The sequence below is a fragment of the Heterocephalus glaber genome, unplaced genomic scaffold, assembly GCF_053883595.1.
Source record: "Heterocephalus glaber isolate CG9 unplaced genomic scaffold, H.glaber_assembly_v1.0 deba00001606, whole genome shotgun sequence".
Taxonomy (NCBI): Eukaryota; Metazoa; Chordata; class Mammalia; order Rodentia; family Bathyergidae; genus Heterocephalus; species Heterocephalus glaber.
Genome location: NW_028258377.1, coordinates 36,881,938 through 36,896,737, shown reverse-complemented (window position 1 = coordinate 36,896,737; position 14,800 = coordinate 36,881,938). Strand labels below are relative to the sequence as shown.

The window sequence follows — 14,800 nt, the reverse complement described above, 5'->3', positions numbered from 1 at the left end:
TGACATCTTTGTCCCTCAGGCAATGTCCAACTACCTGCCTGTCAATCTGGCTCTGGCTTTGTGCTTGGAGGCCAGAGGGCAGGACAGTGTGGTGACAGCAGCAAGCAGATCGTCATCTTCACTCAGCAGAGAAATTGTGTCTGAAGATGTCCTCCCCCGTTCTCCTCCTCCTTCTCTCTCTCCCTCCCCCTCCCCACCTCTCTCCCCCTCTTCCTCCTCCTCCTCCTCCTCCTCCTCTCCTTTTGAGAAACTGAGATTTAAACTAAGCAAAACATTGGCTGGGTATCCCCCACTGGAAACTGCTGTGTTCATTGAGAAATATCTGGGTTTTCTGACTCTAGCATTTCACTGCAATTGAAATATTTACAACTGTTTTTCATAATAAATAATGCAGCTGATTCTGCTCTGTTGACACATAAATAAAATCTGGTGAGGTTCAGATGACTGCTAGTCTTCCCCACAGGAGACAGCACTTTTGCCTAATTTTTATAATCATGGGAATATACTTGAGCATAAATGTGTTCCTTCTTTAATATTCTCAAAGTACCCTGCCAGTTGTAGCACCTGACATGTTATTTCATTAATAACCAGTTTGAAAATCTTCATGGTGTTCATCTTAGATATATATTTTTTCACTTTTCTTTTTTGGTACTGGGATTTGAACCCAGGGCCTCACACTTGCGGGGCAGGCACTGTGCTACTGAGCTACATCCCCGGGCCTCATCTTATATTTGAAAGTCATGGTTTTTCTTCTTTTGAAAACTGTCTTTGAAGGAATTGTAGGATGTGGAAGACACTGAACATTCCATGTTAGAAAAGGCCTCCCTTCATCGCTGAGCCAATACCATGGGATATAAACTTCCTTAATACAGGGGATGAGTAGGAGGGCCCCCACTAGCACAGTGATAATTACCTGGAGTTGCCTTGGTTTAATCAAAGTTTATGTTTCAAAATTGTGCTGTATTTTACAGGGGAAATCAGATGTATAATTCCCAGTGACCTGGTGTCATGTGTCTAATATTCACTCAAAACTCCTGTGAGTTGTGAGGAAAACCAACATTAATTAAGCATTCTGACCACAGTGATTTATGTGAGTGTTTATTGCTCTTCTCAAACACGAGCAGGCAGGATGCCTGGTGCCCTTGTCCTCAAGACAGATCCTGCCCTGATTTCCCTTAGGGCTTGGCAGGCCATCTGAAGTCTTCCGTACTCATGCAGGGGCTGCTCGGGTGGCTCCTTCTGCAGGACAGAAGTCTGCCGAGCTTTATACGGAAGGCTCAGGAAAAGCAGGAACTGGTCATTGGTTCCCATCGCCGCTGTAGCAATTTGCCACAAACTTTGTGACTTCAAACAACACAGCTTCAGGTGTAGCAGCACCCGGAAGGGGTAATGGAGCCAAGATATGGAGTCAGGTGTACGTATCCACCAACAAATGAGCGACAAAATACAATGCCATCTATATGTGATGGACTGTCACTCACCTGAGTGATGTCCTGTCGTTTGTGGCCACATGAATGAGAACGGAGGGCATTATGAATAAGCCAAAAGACAGATATGTGTGTGGATGCTAAAAAGATGATGTAGGAGAAGTAGAGAACAGAATTCTGGTGTCCGCAGGCCGGAAAGGAGAGAGGGGAGGGACAGTGTGTCAGTCAGCTTCTCAGTGTGACAGGATCCGAAATTACTGTGGCTCGTGTTTCAGAGGCTACAGCTTCGGGGCTGTGGTGTGGAGCCTCTCGAGGCAGGGAGTGCGGGTGCAGCTGCCTGCTCCTCTTATGTTGGCTCAGAAGCAAAGACAAGCAAGAAGGGACTGCCCCAGTTTCCCTGCAGGACACACGCAGTGACCTGACTTCCTTCCGCAGCCCCTCCTCCCGCAGGGCCACCACCTCCCTGCGTCACCGGCCACCGCCGGCACTCGGGCTTGGGGGACACTCAAGAGCCAGCGGGGTGGAGGGTAGAGGGGGTGCTCTTGGGTACAAAACCCAGTTAGACAGGGACTTGAGTGCTAATGTTCGTTACCACAGAGGGCGACTGCCACTAACTCACTGTGCTTTGAAAATAGCTGAAGAGAGGATTTTCAGTGTTTCCAGTGCAGAGATGCCACACGTCTGAGGTGATGGGTGTGCTGACTGCTTTGATTCCGTCACTGACATTATGCATGCGCATGGAAATACACACTGTGAATCATAAATATGATGGGGACTTAGCTCAGTGGCACCACACCTGCCTTACAAGTGCAAGATCCTGAGTTTGATCCCTGGTCCAGAAAAAGAAAAAAGCAAGCAAGCAAGCAGCGCCTCTGGCTTCCCCACATCCTCAGCCCCAGCCCTCTCCCCACAGCTTCCCCACTCCCCCTGTGCCTCATCCTCCTGCCTCCTCCTTCTGTCCTGGCCCTTCTTGCCTTAAATCCTGTCAGGATTCTCTCGTGTTATTGAGCCACCTGGGGACCCTGGAGCGTTGTCACGCCCGAAGAACCTTGACACAGGTTACACAATCACAGGTTCCGGGGCAGGATGCCGCTGCCTTTATAGGCCATCACTCTGTCCAAACTCCTGGGAGACAGACGCCAGCAGCGTGGAGAGTAGGTAGGCCCTTCTGCGGCGGTGGACCCTAAACTCACAGGAGAAACAAACTGGTTAGACTGACAGGAATCAGTGTGAGGGAGTGGAAGGACCAGAGAGCCCCGCATGGCTCCTCAGCTGACCCTGTCTCTCTGTCTGGATGCTTCATTCTCTGTAACTTAGTTCTGTCTCTCCTTTCCACAGACCTCGCCTAATCCACTGCCATGGATGAGTTCATCTCGGCCTTCCCGACAAATTTGTCGCAAAGGAATTTTCAGCAATTGGCTGCCGATTTCGTGCCTTAGTATGCTACCTTAATCAGTGAGACCGGAGGCATCTTCCCTCCAGAAGCCCTGGCCAGAATCCAAGCGGCTTTCAAGGAGGGGAATCTACAGGCTGTGGTGGACCTGATCCAAGAAATACTCGGTGCGGCAGAAAATGCGGTCCTGGAGCTGGCTGTGATCGGGGAGTCCGGGACCGGCAAGTCCAGCTTCATCAACGCCCTGAGAGGGCTTGCTCACGGCGAGGAGGGGGCAGCCGATGTGGGGGTCGTGGAGACCACCATGAAGAAGACCCCCTATCAACACCCAAAATATCCCAACGTGACCTTCTGGGACCTGCCTGGAACCGGGACGGCCAGATTCGCCCCGGACACCTACCTGGAGACAGTGGGGTTCGCCAGCTTTGACTTCTTCATCATCATCTCCTCCTCCCGCTTCAGCCTCAGTGATGCTCTCCTGGCCTAGAAAATCAAGGAATTGGGGAAGAAATTCTACTTTGTTAGAACCAAGGTGGACAGCGATTTAGATAACGAACAGGAAGCCAAACCCCAGTTCTTCAAGAGGGAGAGAGTTCTCCAGCACATCCAAGACTACTGCCTGGCTAACCTCAGCGACATCAGATTGCCTGATGCCCGCGTCTTCTTGGTCTCCAACTTTGATCTGTGTGACTTCGACTTCCCCCTCCTGGAGACGACTCTGCTGGCGGAGCTTCCTGCTCACAAACGCCAAGCCTTCGCACTCATGTTGCCCACGCTGTCTGATGCTTCTGTCGAGCTGAAGAGAGGTTTCCTCAGGGAGAAGATCTGGCTGGATACTGTGAAGTCCTCGGCTTTGGCCTTCATCCCCTTCGTGCCCATCATCAGAGGCTTTGATTTGCCTGAGCAGGAAGCGTGCCTGAAGCTCTACCGAAGCTATTTCGGTCTGGATGATGAGTCGATTGAAGAGATTGCTGAGAAGCTGGGCACTTCTGTGCAGGATATCAAGGGCTACACCAAGTGCTTGGATTTCTGGCCCCTTGTGAAGGATGACAGTATAGTAGCAAAGGCCACGCACTGTGTCGAAACCTTCTGCTCAGTGAATGGAGGTCTCGCATCTGTTGCATGCCAGTTTCTGAAAAACTACTTTCTACGTTTGAAATTCCTCGATACAGTGGCTGATGATGCTAAACTTCTCTTGCGCAAGATTATAAGTGCTCAAGCCTGAGTGAATGAGGTAGAAGAACTGCGCCTGGCCTCAAGGAGCTGGAAATGGACCGCAGGCCTTGCATTGCAAGGGATGGTGGGCTTCCTGCCAATCCCGGGTCAGTGACCCCGAGGGTAGAAGAAGTGCCTGTCTAGTAGAGGAAGTCAAGGGCTTTCACATGATAACACATGTTGTGCATTGGTGATTTGACTGTAGCTGCCTTCAGCATGGATTGATTTTTTTTTTTTTGGTACCGGGGATCGAACTGGGGACCTTGCGCTTGCTAGGGAGGCAGCTGAACCACTGAGCTAAATCCCCTGGCCCCTGGATTGATCTGTTTTGATTGAACCCTGACAGTAACATAACATCTGTTTCAGTTAATCTCCAAGTGTTTTGAGGTAGTCTGCATTTCCATGATTTCCTCAGATAATAATCGCTTTGTAACAATCACAGGGAGGGTTATATATTGTCGTTTAATGATTTTTTTCTCAATGGCCATGTCAATACTCTCCTAACTAAATAAGGGAAGATCCACAATAAGGAAACATCGTTAGGTGTTCAGTAAAATGTGTGTCATTGGAAAACATAGCAAAGCGGGTGGCGGGAGGCCGAGATCTTTCTTCCTGATTTGTTTTTCTTTCATTTTGCTATTTATTTGTACTTTGCATGAGAGAAACCCTAAGGTATTTAAGCTTGTGTGAAGATCTTTTGCAAATGAGAAGGGCCCCAAGAGAGTGAGGGTGAGGTAAGTGGTGGGTAGCGGAAGGGGAGTTAAACAGATTTAAGATGTGTCGTGTGCGTGTACTAAATACCCACAATGTATGCAATCATTATATGTTGCAGACATGATCTAAAGATAACAACAACAATAAATAACAGTAACAATAATAATGACAATGGGGAAATGGGATCTAGAGATGGAGGGAGGGAGCTGGGTAGGGAGTAGAAGGGAATAAGAAGCACTGTGTGTCACACACATGTAGCCGCTCCCTAAGCTGAATATGTAAACTTTGTGTACTGGGAATATGTACTAATAAACTTGAAAAACAGAGAAATGGTCTTGGCTATCATACTTCCAGGCCCTACGTTTTATTTCTGGAAATTTCTCGGCACTGGGTGGGGTGAGCATCCCGTGAATGTAGCAAAATGAAGGTCAGCAGTTAGGAGGGAGAGGTGCCTTAGCAGGGAGTTTGGAAAGCAAAAGTGAATTCAACTGGCAGAAGAGGGAAAATGGCATGTTTCTGCTCTTGCTCAAATGCTTTTTTTTGGTACCAGGGATCGAACTCAGGACCTTGTGCGTCCGAGGCAGGTGCCGGAACCACTGAGCTAAATCCCCGGCCCCTTGCTCAAATTCTTTATCTCAAACCTCGGCAGTGGGACATGGCAAAAATCAAACGGACCTGCCTCAGTGCTCGGGGACTCTTACTGCTGCTGTTACAGTTACCGTGCACGCGGCTTTCTTTCCTCCTTTCCCTGGTGGACGCTGTTCAGTGTCACAGCTGTAAATGCTAGACAGGGTGCCTCAGATCCACCTTCCTCCGCAAGCGTCTCCAGAGTGCAGGGGCCCTGACACATGGAAGAGGGCACAGAGTTGGCCACGGTCAGCCCGACCCCTCCCCGCACCACCACCGTACAGAAGCAGACCCTGTATAAACAGAAGCGGCTCTCAGCACGAGTGTGCAGAGCTCAGTTGTTCTGCACGTTGCCACATGTTTCACAGATGTGTAAAATAGGGAGAGATCTCAAATCAGAGGCAAACCATGTATTGCATTTTTATAAGAGGTCAGTTTCGTTCCCTTACAAACAGTATAAATACAAGGGATCTGCTCATTTGGGTGGTGACATCACAGAACGATTTTGTTGTCTGATTCTCTGAGCTCTTCCTCCTCTCAGTTGTTTTTCTGTTCTGGCCGCAGGAGTCGAGTGTGGCTGGTGTTTAGACAATAGCGATATGGCTATTTGGTATGATTGATTGGATTGCTTTTCAATCCTCTCTAATCCCTCCTAATATCACAGGGTAGAGCAGAGTCCTTTCTTCAGCGATGACAGTAATAAAACCTGGGCAAATCAGCACAAATTTCCAGGGAAATATTTCAGTTGGGAAGTAACAGTGAATTGCAATGGACTTCAGCTTGCGGGGCTGACAAAGATGAAGCTGGACCCTCAACAAAGGAAAGCAAGAGAAAATCGGGAAAGGACTTCAGCCAAGGAGCTGAACGGGGCACGGATCTGACAAAGTAGATCAGACTGACCTGTGAATAAAAGAGTGGGTACCAGTTTTATGGGGTGCTGTGGCGGGCTGGGGTCAAGTTGATCATAATCTCAGTCCTGGTTTTGTAGCTTCAAAATATCCTTTTCGCATGAGGAACAGTGCAGTTCCCATGAGGTGATGGTTTGGCTTGGAGGGCTTGGGGACCATCGTGGAGCAATTGTTCTGGCTTGGGCAGGTGGCCTCAGCAATGGGTAGACTGCATGGCTCTGCATTTCTTGGAATACGAGGTGATTGCAGATTTAGGACAATGACTGGAGATTTCTACATTCCTGTTGCACTAGCACACAATTGAAGTTTGAGATTTGAGCCCTGTAGCCAGTAGGGTGCAGGATCAGCTTTTTCAGAATGGGCATTGCTAGGGATCTGAGCAGGAGACTGGGATGGGTGGGAACAGGAGCCCAAAACTTCCAAATCACTGCTTAAAGAAAAGACAAGAGAGGGAGCCTCTGTGCAGTCCACTGGCAGATTTATCCAGCGCTGGTTTCGGGCATTTTGGTCAGCTGTGCAGATGTCCTTTAGGCTGGATTCTAGAGAATCACTTCTAGTTTTAAATCAGTAAAAGCTCTTGACAAAAAAAAAAAGATCATTAATGATCTTGTAGAAAGAACATCTTATAGCCTTTTGCTTTTGAAATGTTAATTAATTTGTGCTATCTTGCTGACATTGTGGTTTATACACATGGCCCTGTACTGAACAGCGTTTACAGAATTTATAAAGTAGAAAAATTACAGTTATTGAAAAATGTGATTTCTGGCTTCAAAAGTAAAATCATTCCATGAAAATATAGCTTGTACTCCACCTGCCCCAAAACCCCATAACACTTAAATTAATCCACATATTGTAAGCTAAGAGGAATAGGTTTTTAGCATCCACACTTGAAGTGTTCATCCAGGTTTTGCAGTTAGATTAAAAAAAATCCCACTGTCTGACAATATCTGGCAATGAAGGGCAGAGAGACTAATGCAATGCAGATTTTCATGGATGCAAACAGCTTGTTGCAGTTCATAGGCCACCGCAAAATGCTTCCGTATGCTGCTGTTTGTGACTGTTCTAAGTGGTTACAAAATCCAAGTGTAGGGTCGGGGATTTAGCTCAGTGGTTCAGGTGCCTGCCTCACAAGCGCAAGGTCCCAAGTTCGATCCCTGGTACCAAAAAACCCCCCAGCAACTTCAATTACTTGAATAGGTGTAAGACTCCTTCCTCCTCTTCTCATTCTGAGTGACTTTGGTAGTTTGTATATTTCTCAGAATTAGTTCATTTCTTCTAAGTTGTTGAATTTGTGAGCATGGAATCATTACAATTCCCTTATTATCCATTTAATATCCATGAGATGGCTGTTGATGTTCTCACCATTGTTCCTTCTCTTGTAATTTTTGTCTTCTTTCTTTGTTTTTGGTCAGCCAGATTTGAGCCTTATCACTTTTTTTTTGGTTTTGGTTTTTTTGGTACCAGGGATCGAATTCAGGTCCTTGCGCTTGCAAGGCAGGCAGTGGAACCACTGAGCTAAATGCCCAGCCCAAGCCTTATCAGTTTTATTGACTGTTCCAAAGAAATAATGGTTTCACTGATTTTTTTTGTGTGGTTATTTTTCTTTTTTCTCTTTTTGTACTGGGGATTGAACTTGGGACCTTGCACTTGCAAGGGTTTTCCTTTTAACTTGATTGATTTTTGGTAGTCTTTATTTTATTTATTTATTTAATTAAATTCTTTTATTGGTACATTTTAGGTATACAACACAATTACATTTCTCATTGGGAATTGTACCTTTACCTGATGCATCTTGGTTCTTATTTTTTCCCCATTCCTAGCCCTCCCTTCACCCCCACCACCCTTCCCTATTTTCAAAGACTTTGTTTCCATTTTTTCCATTTCTCAGCATTTTTCCTTTTTCACGGGACTGGGGATCAAACTTAGGATCTTGCTCTTGTGAGGCAGGCTCAGTGCCACTGAACTAAATTCCCGGCCCATGGTAGTCTTCATTTCTGTCCATTTATCTGCTTTCACCTTAAGGTACTCCCCATTGAGTCTAAAAGTAGAATGTTAGCTTTCTGATTTTTTTTGTTTTCTAAAACCAACTTTTTTTTTTTTTTTGGTACTGGGGATCGAACTTGGGTCCTTGCGCTTGTGAGGCAGGCGATGGAACCACTGGGCTAAATCCCCAGCCTATAACATAGGTCTTTAATGTACTCTCTCGTTTCTAGTTTTAAAATGGGATAAAGTTTTTTAATACTCATGCATATGTTGTTCTTGTTAAATATACCATCACACTTCGGAAGAATGTGCTTTCCAGTACTGTTGGGTGCAATGTTCTATGAATTTCAGTTGTTTTAGGGTATCTCTTAATATTCTTCAGCGTATCCCCAACCTTAAGGATGTTTCTGCCTACCAGCCTATCTGTCACTGGTGGCACCTGAATCTAAGCAACACTCATGTTCTCTTAGGTTCTCAATGTCCTCACTCCAGGCCCTCAGTCTCGGGCTCTGTCTATGGGATGTTGCTGTCCTCGGGTTGTCCCTGACCTGCCCAGAGCCTCTCTCAGCGCTTACAGTCTGTGGCTTGGTTTTCTGTGTTGAGCCCAGACAAATCTCAGTTCCTGAAACACTGACGGTCTGAGAAATTTCATGAGGCTTGAAAATATGCTTCTCCTAAAGAAAAATAAAATATGCTTCTCCTAGCCCAATTGGAAACAAAGAATTCTTTGAACTTCAATCGAAGGCATCCAAACTGCTTGGGGTGATGGCCAGACAGACTCGCCTGCCAGATGGCAGCAGCAGTGAGCAGCCCCTTCTAGACTGCAGCGGTGTGCGGAGTCTGAAACCTAGATCACTGCACAGCATGAGTGCTGCCTCTCATGTTGGCTCACCTAACAGGAAGCAGTGAGTTTTATCCACTGCAAAATACAGACTCCCCTAAAACAGGGATTCAGGCTGAGGCGGACAAAGCTCTGGGTCCTGTCAGCAAGAAGCCACTGCAGACTCGGGCTCCCCCTGTTCTCTCAGACAAAGCACTGGATAGCTGGAACATTTCAGTTACTGGGATTCATGATTCTAGGACGGTCACCCCACAAATCGTCATGTGGGTATATGACAAACAAGACACCCCACATTCTGCTACTTCCACACAATGTCTAACATGGTCTTCTCCACATTATGGGTGTATTTCTTCTTTCTATTAACTTGGGATCATGTCGGAAAAGGAGAAATAAATGGAATATTTCTCTGTTTTAAAAGTCACGGAATTCCCTTCCGTCCCTTCTTTTGGGTAAGAGATCAACCTCTGCGTTTGTGTTCTTGAGGGTGGTGGAGTTGTGCAGACCCCAGAGGGCACCATCTCCACAGAGAAGGGAGGAGCAGCACTGCTGTGCATTGCAGGGCAAGCTGAGCCCTGAGACAGGGAGGCACAGCAGACCCGTGACACGTGTCCCAAGGCCACAGGAAGATGCTCCTGTCTTTACTCCATCCTTCTTGACATTTCACCAGGAATGTCGAGAGCCCTCCTTATTTTCTAAGTGCTATGATCACTCTGTGGTTGCAGAAGCTGAGGTGTCTGGACAGTGTCACCTTATCAGAGTACACGGGGCTAGGTCATGGATGGCAAACCTTCTAGAGACCGAGGGCCCAAACTGCAGCCCAAAGCCCACTTACTTATTGCAAAGTGCCAACAGTGCAATTAAACCTGAGCACTGAGGTTTTAATTTAGAAAAAACAACTGTTAACTGATGCTCAGTTTCTGGGGCGACTTGGCTCATGTGCCAGCAGAGAGGGTTCTGTGTGCCCGCTGTGGCACGCATGCCATAGGTTCGCCACTCCTGGGCTAGGTTATCCAGTAACAGTAAACAGCTGTCAAATCCAGAAGCTTGAAACAATGCTGCTGTGATTCGTGTTCATTTTCCAGGTGTGTTTGGGGTCAGCCATGAGTTCTGCTCTATCTAATCCTCAGATTTGGGCTGATGGGAAATGCACCACTCCAACAACATAGGTGACAGTGGCAGAAGGAAAGGGGCATTCTGGGCGGTTTGGAACTGACAGTGCAGTACCCCATCCTGGGAGGGCCATATCTACTCCTTAGAAATCATCCAAAGGCAAGAGGGAATGGAATTCGAGCATTCGCTGAGAAGACAGAGGGCCTGGGGGTTTTGGTGACCAGTGTCGGGAGCCATTCTACATAATTTTTGGGAAAAATCATTTCACAATTAAATTATGATCAGGCTTACTTCTCCTGCCTACAGGCTGGCTATGGCATGTTGAGACATAACTCCATTTTTGTCTCCAGTAATAGCTGAGTCCTCAGTGGTCCTGAGATGCCGTGATGCTCCTGGGGAGGATTACATCAGCTAAAGACATCTTGGTTCCTTGAGAAATGAGTAGTAAGAGAAAGGTTTCACCTGGGGAGGGACAGATTCCTTGTCAGCTTAACTCATCCCACCTACTACTGTAAGAACATTTTTGTTCATCTTACCATCCTAATCAACATAAGCTTCTCCTCAACCTATGATCCTCATCAGCATAAGATCCTCATCAGTATAAGATCCTCATGCTCATAGGATTACAGCCACCTTCCAAGTCATCTGATGCTTCCTCTGATTATAAGATTCTTATCAATTTTTGATTATCATTGCCCTCTGGGTCATCTGTTACTCTCGGTGAACCCAATAAATAGTGGCAAGCTTGGGGTGCCTTTGTCTTTGTTGCCCAGAGCAGCACTGATTAGTCCCAGAACCCAATTTCTTCTCTAAGTCTCATCTTCTGTCTTTATTCTCTAGTTCACCTTGTGCTCTTGTGGCTCACAGGAGACCAGGGCCCATTGCAGGGGTTCTGGTAATGTCTCCTTTCCCTGTTCCCTACAGAGGAGCAGTAATAGTGACTAAAATGAGATGTAAAGGAAAAGACATCACTGAGAGATTTAATTCTCATTGCTCTCTGAGGGAGAAATAACTTTCTGAAAGGCAGTAACAGTCTCCATGGGAGGCTGATGAAGTAGAACAGGGTCTTGTCTTCCTTCTGGTCACCAAGGGGGACAACTCCTCACTCCCTGAGAGGCCCTGTTCTCCAGGCCAGTGCCGTCAACTCCTTCTTTGTCTTTCCACAGAGCTCGCTCTTTCCATTCCTCTCATAATTGCTTTTAAACTTTTAACTTCTGTATCATTAGGTATTTGGTGAGGAAAATAGAGCCATTTGAGTTTTTCCAAACACAGAAATTATGATGCTGGTGGTGGAAGGACTGAGTAAGCCAAAAAGGAAGTAGAAGGCATCCAGAAATTAGAAAATCAGGAAGCTATTGGTTCTATTGTGCTTTTCCAAGAATGTTTTGGTTTTATTGATTTCCTCTACTTGGTTTCTATTTCATTGATGACAATTCTCATTTTTCTTTCCTTTTTATCTTGTACTTATTCTTTCACTCATCAGTTTTTGCTTCAAGTGGTCTGAGGGTCTGTATTTGTTGTACCTGTGTATGAAATCACATTATCTTTTTGCTCAGTTGGTTCTCTTGTCATTAGGAGACGTCCTTCTTTATTGGTGGTGGTGCTGGATTCCAAGCCAGGGGCTCACATATGCTAAGCACACACTGTGTCCCTGAACTACATTCCCATCTGGAAAATGTCCCTCTTTGTCCCAAATAATATTATATTTTAAAATTAAATTTGCCTGATATTATTATAGCTACTATAATTTATTTTGATTAAGCTTTACATCTCATATATTTTCCATCATGTTATTTTCATCTTATTCCTGTTAGATGGATTTCTTTTTTTAAAAATTAATTTTATTGGTACATTTTACATATATAATATAATGATGTTCATCATTGGAAATTTGCACCTTTACATAATCTCTCTTGGTTCTTATTTTTTCCCTATTCCCTTGCCCTCCCTTCAACCCCTCCACACCTCCCTCTTTACAAAGACTTTGTTTCCATGTTTTCATTTTCTCATATTAATTCCATTCCCTTCTTTCCTTTTCCCTACCCCTCCCACTTCCCCTTCCCCTTTGCCCCTTTTCTTCCTGGTTCACATTATCTATTATACCTTTTAGCCCTTATTTACACTTTCAGTTTCTCACACTAAAGAAACTATTTGGTATTTATACATGTGTGTCCTATTTATTTCACTTAAGAGTATCGCCTCAATGTGCATCCATTTAGCTATAAATGTCTCTAATTTCTCACTTTTTATGGCTGAGTAGTACTCCATTTTATAAAAAATTCCACATTTTCTTTATCCAGTCTCCAGTTGATATGCAATTAGGCTGCTTCCAAGTTTTAGCTATTACAAATTGTGCTGCTATGAACATGGGTGCACATATATCACTGTGGTATGATTCTTTTAATTCTTTTGGGAAGATGCCCAGCAGGGGAATAGCTAGGTCTAATGGGACCTCTAATCCTAGTTCTTTGAGGTATCTCCATACTGATTTCCACAGTGGTTGCACCAGTCTACACTCCCACCAGCAGTGGAGCAATGTTCCTCTTTCCCCACAGCCCTGCCAGCATTTGTTATTGGTTAATTTCATAATAGCAGGCATTCTTTCTGGGTTGAGGTGGAATCTCAGCATTGTTTTCATTTGCATCTCTCAAATGACCAGTGATATTGAACATTTTTTCATATCTTTATGTGTTATTTCTACTTCTTCGTCTGAGAAATGTCTGTTCATTTCAGATGCCCATTTTTGGATTGGATCTTTAAATTTGGGAGGTCTGACTTTTTAAAGTTCTTTATAGATTCTAGATAGTAGACCTTTGTCTGAGGAACAGCAGGTGAAGATTTTTTCCCACATTGTGGGTTGTCTCTTCACACTGTTGGAGGTTTCTCTTGCTGTGCAGAAGCTTTTTTTTTTTATTTTATTTTATTTTAACAGAAGCTTTTCAATAGGAAGAGATTCCACTTGTTTGTTTGTGCTAGTTCACGGGCAACTGAGGTTTTGTTCATAAACTCTTTTCCTACACCAATGTCAAGAGTTCTACCTAACCTCTGTTGCAGCCGGTTCAGCATTTCTATGTTAATATTTTGATCTTTAATCCATTGTGATTTTAGTTTAGTGCGTGGCAAGAAATATAGGTCTAGTTTTTTTTTTTCTAGGGAAAAAAACCAAAACACTTTAATTTTTCAGACAACTGCAAGCACCTCAAACAATAGATTATTGTTACAACACTTGTTAGCTTTTCACAATCTAATTATTGTAAAGGCATATGGATAAATGTTAATGGACACAGTCAAGGAAAATAAGTAACCTTAATGACTGTAAAATTTAAAATAAAAAGACATTCAATCCACTGACTTCTGAAAGAGGCTAAATATACCTCTATATATTACATTTTAAAATTGTATTGCCTACTAATAATGGTTTGTGTCCTGGATTCTACAGTTAATTTTGGGGAAATGCGTAAACAAAAACTGTGTGCAACCCACAGAGGAAAATCATTTTTCTCATTCATGGAAAGACGATGAGAAAGCTGGTAAAGTCCATGTGGCCGCCATCGAGCTGCCTACGGAATGGATGCGATCGATGTCACCTTGGGGCTGGAGGAGGGGTCTGCCCACCGCACTGCCCCTGCATATACCAACCTCGGGTTTAGACAAACATGATCATGCTTCTCCAAACATATATATATTGTCATTCCACACACTGAACACGTTTCTGTTGTCCAATTTAATCTACGGATTTAACTTACAGCGCTTTGAGGAGGCAACGCCACATGGTACCAGGCCATCGCATTTTTTAAGGGAAATCACTTTTTTTCTTTAAAAGTACTCTTAAAAATATGCAAAAATACAAATGGGACTGCTAAATTACAATGCATGTTAGAACAAGCATGGCTTTTCTTCCTTTAAAGTGCCATATAGGGAATGATGTCTGGTGAGCCAGAGCCACTTCATTTAAAATCCAATGTGAATGGATTCTGAGGGAATGAAAAGTCTGCACAAGTCCTTGGAGCCGTGAGTCTGCTATGAGCAACTTAGCTACAAAGCACTCAGGCCTTGGTAGCTTTTCTGAAACTTGAGTCCCCATCCCATATTTAATGGAAATTAACATTTACAAGGGTGCATTTACATACACTATAATACAGGAATGATGTCCCTTTGCTGGAAGATAAAATTGTACATTTCCTTGCTATTTCTTGGTTCCAACTCGATAATTTCTTAAGATTGTAAATTATATAGTACTCAGTTAAACTATTTCTTCATAAATAGTTACAAATCCTGCCAAAACACAAAGGGGAAAGAATTTTTCATTCAAAATAAAAATGACGTTTGAATGCCACGCAAGAAACAATGCTTTAGAGACATGTTATTGTTTCCAGAAGAAAAATGATTAACTACTTAGCTGAAGACAAAAGACTACCCTTTCCCAGGATCACAGTACACAAAAAGCAAAATATCAAACAACAGTACCTCAAAGCAAAATAAAGGTCTGAGGATGAAGCCAGCTCACTTGTAATCCTGTTAAAGAATGAGAGTCAACGTTTAGGTCCAATGTACTGGAAAACACTTGCTAGCTCAGAATAGT

General features: G+C 44.4%; 1 pseudogene; it reads left to right on the top strand.

Annotated features, from left to right (window-relative positions):
* Positions 1–2,770: 2,770 nt before the first annotated feature.
* Positions 2,771–5,091, top strand: LOC101699971 (interferon-gamma-inducible GTPase 10-like; annotated as a pseudogene).
* The last annotated feature ends 9,709 nt before the right edge of the window (positions 5,092–14,800 follow it).